A 7,143-nucleotide genomic window follows, 5' to 3' on the forward strand; every position below is an offset into this window, starting at 1 on the left:
GAAAATATATATATATATCATTTTTACAGTCCAGTTTTTATACCCCTCCGTGTCTGCCCTCTGACTGTTCCTCAACCCATACCTCCTCCCTCTACCCCCAATCTCCAAGAGGATGTCCCCACCACCCCACAAGATCGGCCCACTCCTTAGGGCCTCAGGTCTCTTGAAGGTTAGGTACATCTTCTCTTACTAAGGCCAGAGCAGGCAGTCCTCTGTTATATATTTTTTGGGGATTCTCATATCACCTCAGTGTCTGAGAGATCTCAGAGGTCCAGGTTAGTTTAGACAGCTGGTCTTCCTATAGGGCCGCCCTTCTTCCCAGCTTCTTCCAGCTTTTCCCTAATTCAACTCCAGGGGTCACCAGCTTCTATCCATTGGTTGGGTGTAAGTATCTGCATTTGACTCTTTCAGGTGCTCGTTGAGCCTCTCAGAGGGCAACCATGCTACACTCCAGTTTGTAAGCATACTATAGCATCAGTAATAGTGTTATATGTTGGAGCATCTTTTGGGTATATGCCCAGGAGTGGTATAGCTGGGTCCTTAGGTAATACTATGTCCAATTTTCTGAGGAATTGTCAGACTGATTTCCAGAGTGGTTTTCCCAGCTTGTAATCCCACAACAATGGTGGAGTATTCCTCTTTCTCCACATCCTTACCAGCATCTGCTGTCACCTGAAGTTTTGATCTTAGCCACTATGACTGGTATCAGGTTGAATATCAGGGTTGTTTTGATTTGCATTTCCCTGATGACTAAGGATGTTGAACATTTATTTAGGTGCTTCTGAGCCATTCAGTATTCCTAAGTTGAGAATTCTTTGTTTATTTCTGTACCCCAATTTTTAATAGGGTTATTGGTTTCTCTGGAGTCTAATTTTTTGAGTTCTTTGTATATATTGGATATTATCCCTCTATCAGATGTAGGATTGGTAAAGATCTTTACTGTTGGTTGCCATTTTGTCCTATTGACAGTGTCGTTTGCCTTACAGAAGCTTTGCAATTTTATGAGATTCTTGTCAATTCTTGATCTTAGAGCATAAGCTATTGGTGTTCTGTTCAGGAAATTTTCCCCTGCTTAGGCAAATGGGTGGAACTGGAAAATTAGTTCTTAGCAAATGGGTGGAACTGGAAAATATCATCCTGAGTGATGTAACCCAATTACAAAAGAACACATATGGTATGTTCTCACTTATAGGTGGATATTAGCCCAAAAGCTTGGAATACCCAAGATACAATTCACAGACCACATGAAGCTCAAGAAGAAGGAAGACAAGTGTGGATGCTTCAGTCCTTCTTAGAAGGTGGAAAAAAATACTCAGGGGAGAAAATATGGAGAGAAAGTGTGAAGCAGAGACTGAAAGAAAGGCCATCCAAAGACTGTTCCACCTGGGGATTCCTTTTCCTAACTTGTATGTGCTCTGATCCAGAAGGTAAGATGCTGAGAAATGGGTAGATAGGCACCATGGTGAGGATGAAAAGAACAAGTTCTGAAACTGTACAGTGCTATGAAATCTGACTGATGGGTAGGAACCTGTCATTTATTAGCATTTATTAGCATTTATTAGCAGAAGAATGTCTCAAACTTGTAGGGATTAAATATAGGGGAAACATGCTGGTATGAGACAAGACTTTTCCTGTACAAATGCAATATATACATCTATTCACCCCAATAAGTAGCCTACAACAGACCAAAGTACATGGATACCACCAAATTCCAACTTGGTGAGCCAATGAGTTTTACTGGGGTTACTTACAAAAATATGAGTGAGAGGTTAGTTAATAGATCAGAAGTAGATCAAAGACAACTACAATGCCAAGGCCCATCCCAGCATGGATGACAGCTCAACAAAGCTGGGAATGTTGGAGCATACTGTACAACCTGCAGGCAGCTCAACAGGTTAGAGGTTATCTTTTCCAACAGACTCAGTTGGTCCAAATTTCTTCCATGCAGCTCAGCTTGTTTATGCTTCTTTTTGTCAGCTGCTCTAATCTCAAGCATCTTTTTTTTTTTTTGCATTTTGACTTGGCTGAGAGCAACTATCAGAAATTTTTATGTTTACTTTTGGGAAAGAGGGACCTATTGAATCTGGTCAGCTTCAGAGACTTCCTGAAGTTGGTTGAATTGTTTACCTTCTGTCTTAAGGAGCTTCTCTACAGAATTTAATGTTTTCAATCTCCAGATGAAACTGCTACACAAACATAGGGATTTAACAAATTTGAGATCTAAGGGTTAATGAGCTGAGAATATTTTTAAAAGCAAATCACCAAAGTAAAACTATGATTTTTAGCATTTTCAAAAACTTCTACTGCCTATAACAATGTGATACAGAAAATATTACAATACTGATTCCTTGAGATACTAGAGAATATTTTATGATTAATGATGTAAAGCTATGATGACAGCATTAGACTTAATATAGCACAACATTCTAAAATTAAACTACTATTGCTTTTTTGGACACCAATGAACAAATTTGAGGTCCTATAGCATTTGTCACTCTGAATTCTATGGTATAGAGGGAACTTTGTTCTTTACATTTCTGGAGTAATTAACAGTATAAAAAAAGATGAGCATGTACACACGTATGTCCACAACTAGTTATGTCATGATGAGAAGGTGGTAGTAAAATACATAAAATGTGCATGAATAGCTAGACTACTGAGGCTGCAGCAAATTGAATAACCATGTTGTTCATTGTATATCTCTCATGTCCCTCATTCTGCACTTGGTACTGTGCATTTTAAGAATAAGAAAATCAGACCAAGAAAAATAACTTACTTGAGGCCAAATGGCTAGATGGTAGCTGTAATAAACTTCCCATGTTTAGGAAAAGTGGATTTGAAGTTGCCATCTGGGGATCTGGTACTGTTCACAATGTCTAAATCTCAGAACACTTCATGAAAGAATGTGCATTTATTGTTCTTCATTTACATGATAGGAAGCAGAAGGTTAGTATTCTCCTCCAAACCACACAGTAACAGAACTGACTCACATTTGGGTACTTTATTATAGAATAATTGCTTAACCACTACCTAAATAAACTCCTCACTCATAATAATTATACCTACAGAGGATTTCCTTATAATCCTGCTTCACTGCTAAATTGTCTGTTTCAAGTGACCCAGGATGGCTGCTAACTTGTTATGTAGTTAAGGATGAACCTGAACTCCTGACTCTGCTGCGTAAGCCTCCTAAAAAGTAGGATTACAGATAAGTGCCGCTATGTGCTAAAGAAGACTGCTTTAAACTGAACCTAATACACTACCTGCCAGAAAAGCAGAGAACTTGTCCTCTTTGTAGATGTGTTTGGTCAGGAGAGACTGCTCTATTAGAAAAGTATGTATAGTCAACACTAATGACTGATTTTTGCATTCATGACAATCTGAGGGTAAGAACACCCACCGTTGCCATGATTTCAATGGAAAGGTCTCAGGGATCAAAGCCATTTGTTATACAATCTTTAAAGATTATTTTTTGAACTCCAAAAAAAAATTTGTTACACAAAGGTTGTCAGTTAATTGCATACTTCTCTACTTTATACACAATTATTCTGATTGTCAAGAGAAAGGCTGCTTCTGAAATGCTCATGTGGTGACACATGCTACAGTCTTTACTGTAACAAAAGAGTATCAATGTGTCCGAGAAAGCAGAACACAGATATTTGGGTCTTGCATCTTGTATCAGGAATGTACAACTTTTATCCAAAAATAAAAAAAAATAATTTATCTGTAGACATGAACAATGACAGCAGCAATTATATATTGTCAATGGAAACAAATAACTGATGGTTATAGTGATCAGTCACCTATCCCCTCTCTTTCAGTCATTTTCTTCAGATGACTTCTCTGAAGTTTATTGATGAGGAACCTGCCTTGATCTTCCTGTCACTGATAAATTCATTGATAAGGGCAAAGGACTGTTTTAGGAATTAGAACATGACACCTCCCATACCATCTCTCTTTCCACCCATTGTGCTGATTCCAGGATCTCTTAGGAATTTCTGTTGCTAGAGTTTCAGCTATAGTTAGCAATAAGGCCACGTCAGCAGCATCCAGTAAAGCAGCACTTACAACCTTAGTTGAATTAATGATCCTTCTTTCCACATGTCCACAAAATCTCTGAGCATAACATCATGCCAATGTCTGAGGAAATCTGCAAAATTTTCTCAACTATCAATGATCCTTTAACAGATGCATTCTTAATAGTCCTTTAAAGAATTTTGAGTACTCCTTTAATAAACTATATACCTATTTCCTGATCTTTTTTTTATCAGGCTTTAATAAGTCCAAGGGTAATATGCACCAAAGGACAGCACAACACCTTCTAGAGTATTGTCTTTCCTAGAAGCATCAAGAGCATCTATAACTGACTTTCTTCTCATTTATTCCAACATGACTTATTCCCCCAAACATTCAGCACAGCTATGCTATCTGAAAGTTTAGCCGGTTGCTCATTCAGCTTTTCCTTTTCATATTCAGTATTTGTAATGTCTAGCTGCTCAGTAATTTCTGGAACACATTTTTGAACTTGAGTTTTGTCATCTTTTTCTTTGAAAAGCTTGTCATCATCTTTGGTTACAATGACCTTTCCAACTTTTCCTAAGATAAGAGCTTGAACATCGTCAGGATTTAGATTCCACCCCTCTTCTCCAAATCCCATACCACCAGTAGCAATAGCCATATAGTTCTTCCTATTGTCTCCAAACCCTGGAGTTTTGATGGCTACAACCTGAAGACCAAATTTTAGCATGTTCAAAACCAGTGTGCTTAGATTTTTTTTCCACCATTATCTGTAGCAATTGTGATCAAGGGATTCCAGTAAGCATTGCCAATTTCAATAGGAGGTACAATGGAATAGACACTAGAAATTTTCTTTACACTCAACAGAACATAGACATCTTGGAGTTCACAGTTTTGACCTTTTGATGTGTCAATAAAATATGGGAAAATATCTTCTATGAAATTCATGCTTCTGTAATTTCTAACTCATCATTCAGGGTTTTCCTATCCTTCACTGTGATGACCTCCTTTCTTCCAACCTCTTTCATTGTTTCAGAAATTATATTTCCAATGTCTTTGTTTCCATTTGCAGGAATTGTAGCAACCTGAACAAGTACGGCAGGGGCTGTCACAGGTTTAGATTGTATTTTTAAGTTCAACAATTATAGCATCAATACCCAACATTATACCTCTCTAGATTTCTTCTAGATTAGCCCTTTCCTGACCTTCTCAAAGCCCTCCTAGGCAATAGAACATACTACAACAATATCACTGATAGTGACATCACCAGACCCTTTATGTGTGTTTTTGGCAACATCTTAAACAAGTTTAGTTCCAATATTTTTATATTTATCCTTTAAATTAATTGACTTTCCAACTAGGACCCTGTGGAACCATGAAAGGATAGCTTGATTTCTGGTGGAGCACTGGCTAGAGATGGCTGGAGACCCAACAAGTATTCCTGGAAGGGATAGTATGCATTTTGCCACACCCTCAGACTCCAGGCTCCTGACACATGGCAGAAGACCTCCGTTGATCAGTGCCTTTCAGTCACATAGGGCAATGTCTCTACCAGTCCCTCCACAGGTAGATGGCATTGCTACACACCTCAGAGCCCCAAGAGATCTCCATATTAATAAGATACCTAAAGGGCAGAGGGCGTGGTCAGTTAAGCATTCCTTTCCAGACCCTCCTCCTTCCCTATTTAACTCAAGTCTGCCCTGAGGTCGGGGGAGGGGTACAGCTCATCCACTTTCTGCCATGACAATAAACCTGTTAAAACCATGGACTTCCTCGTGTCTTTGGGGCCCCACTGTGGGGAACCATGGAGAAGGTGTTTGACTACCGAGCCACTGCTTAATCTCCCACTAGAAAACTTTTCTACACAGAGAAAACTAGAAGACTTCTTCCTGCCACAGAGGCCGGCCAACACAAGCAATCCCAACGGCCCAGCCAAGTGAGTCCTGGTAATCAAGAATCTCTACCCTGAGGGATGCCACCAGAGCTCTCTCTCTCTCTCTTGCCTCTCTCCGCTATGGGCTGATCCAGACCATACACCGTCCTGTCTCAGTTCTTCTGTGGTTCCCAGTGGCATCTGGGAGCACAAGGACAACGACTACCGGTTTCCGGGTCAGCCGCTTCAGCATGGAGACCCCACTCAGGAGCTCTGTCCCCTCCCATGGAACTTCAGACTAAGATCTCCCCATGCCCGATCGGAGCCCCACAGCTTCTCACAGCTCAGTGTCTGCCCAGAGCGGCATAAAAGGAACTCAGTCAAGTTCCTGTGCTTCTGCCTCCCTGAGCCTCCCACAGGATCCATAACTCCACCCGTCAGGACCCACGCCCATGCGTAAGCTACAGCCCGACAGGACCCCATCTTTTGTTACATTGAGATTTCCTAAGTTTACTCAATAATCACTATTTTTCTCTGGGGTCCATTGCAACAGCATTGACTAAAAGGTCTACACATTGAAGCATTAAAGACTTGAACATCCACACCAAATTTTGCAACTTTAGGAAAGGTCCAAGGAAGATGAGGAGTCAATATCTAGGACTCTGATCTCAGCTGGAAAGGGTAGTCAAAGCTTTTCTGTAGTACAGCCATGAGAGCACATGGCAAGGCCACCAGTGGTACATGAGGTCCCTAAAGGTTATTATATTAGTTACTTTCCTAGTTGTAAAATATCTGACAAGTGAAATTCAAGAAAAGACAGATTTATTTTGGTTAACAGTTTGAGAATATACAAAGCCATGACAATTGTAGAGTGACATTGTGTTTGCTCTCAAGAAGTAGAGAAATTTAAACTCATTTTTTCCACTTTATTCCATCTAGCACACCATGAATGATAATAGTGTCATTCACATTCAAGTTGAATCTTCATTCTTCATTAAACTTTTCTGAGAAATATTGTCAAAGATACACCCAGAGATGTGCTTATGATGGTTCTAAATCTAATCAAGTTGGCAATGGATATTAAATGTCAGTTACAAACTCTTCTATTAATTTTATTAATTTTCTTAGCATTAAATGAATACTGCATGAAACTGTGGCTAGTTATTTTAATCACAAATTATTACAAGAATTTTTACATGGGTCTTTTTTTCCATTTACTTCTTCCACTACTTTCAATTGCCCTCTAAGCACTT

General features: G+C 39.5%; 1 pseudogene; it reads right to left on the reverse strand.

Moving 5' to 3' along the window:
• Nucleotides 1-3,926: 3,926 nt before the first annotated feature.
• On the reverse strand, nucleotides 3,927-6,143 carry LOC114618004 (annotated as a pseudogene).
• Between the last annotated feature and the right edge of the window lie 1,000 nt (nucleotides 6,144-7,143).

Source organism: Grammomys surdaster, unplaced genomic scaffold, assembly GCF_004785775.1.
Source record: "Grammomys surdaster isolate TR1022 unplaced genomic scaffold, NIH_TR_1.0 139, whole genome shotgun sequence".
NCBI lineage: Eukaryota > Metazoa > Chordata > Mammalia > Rodentia > Muridae > Grammomys > Grammomys surdaster.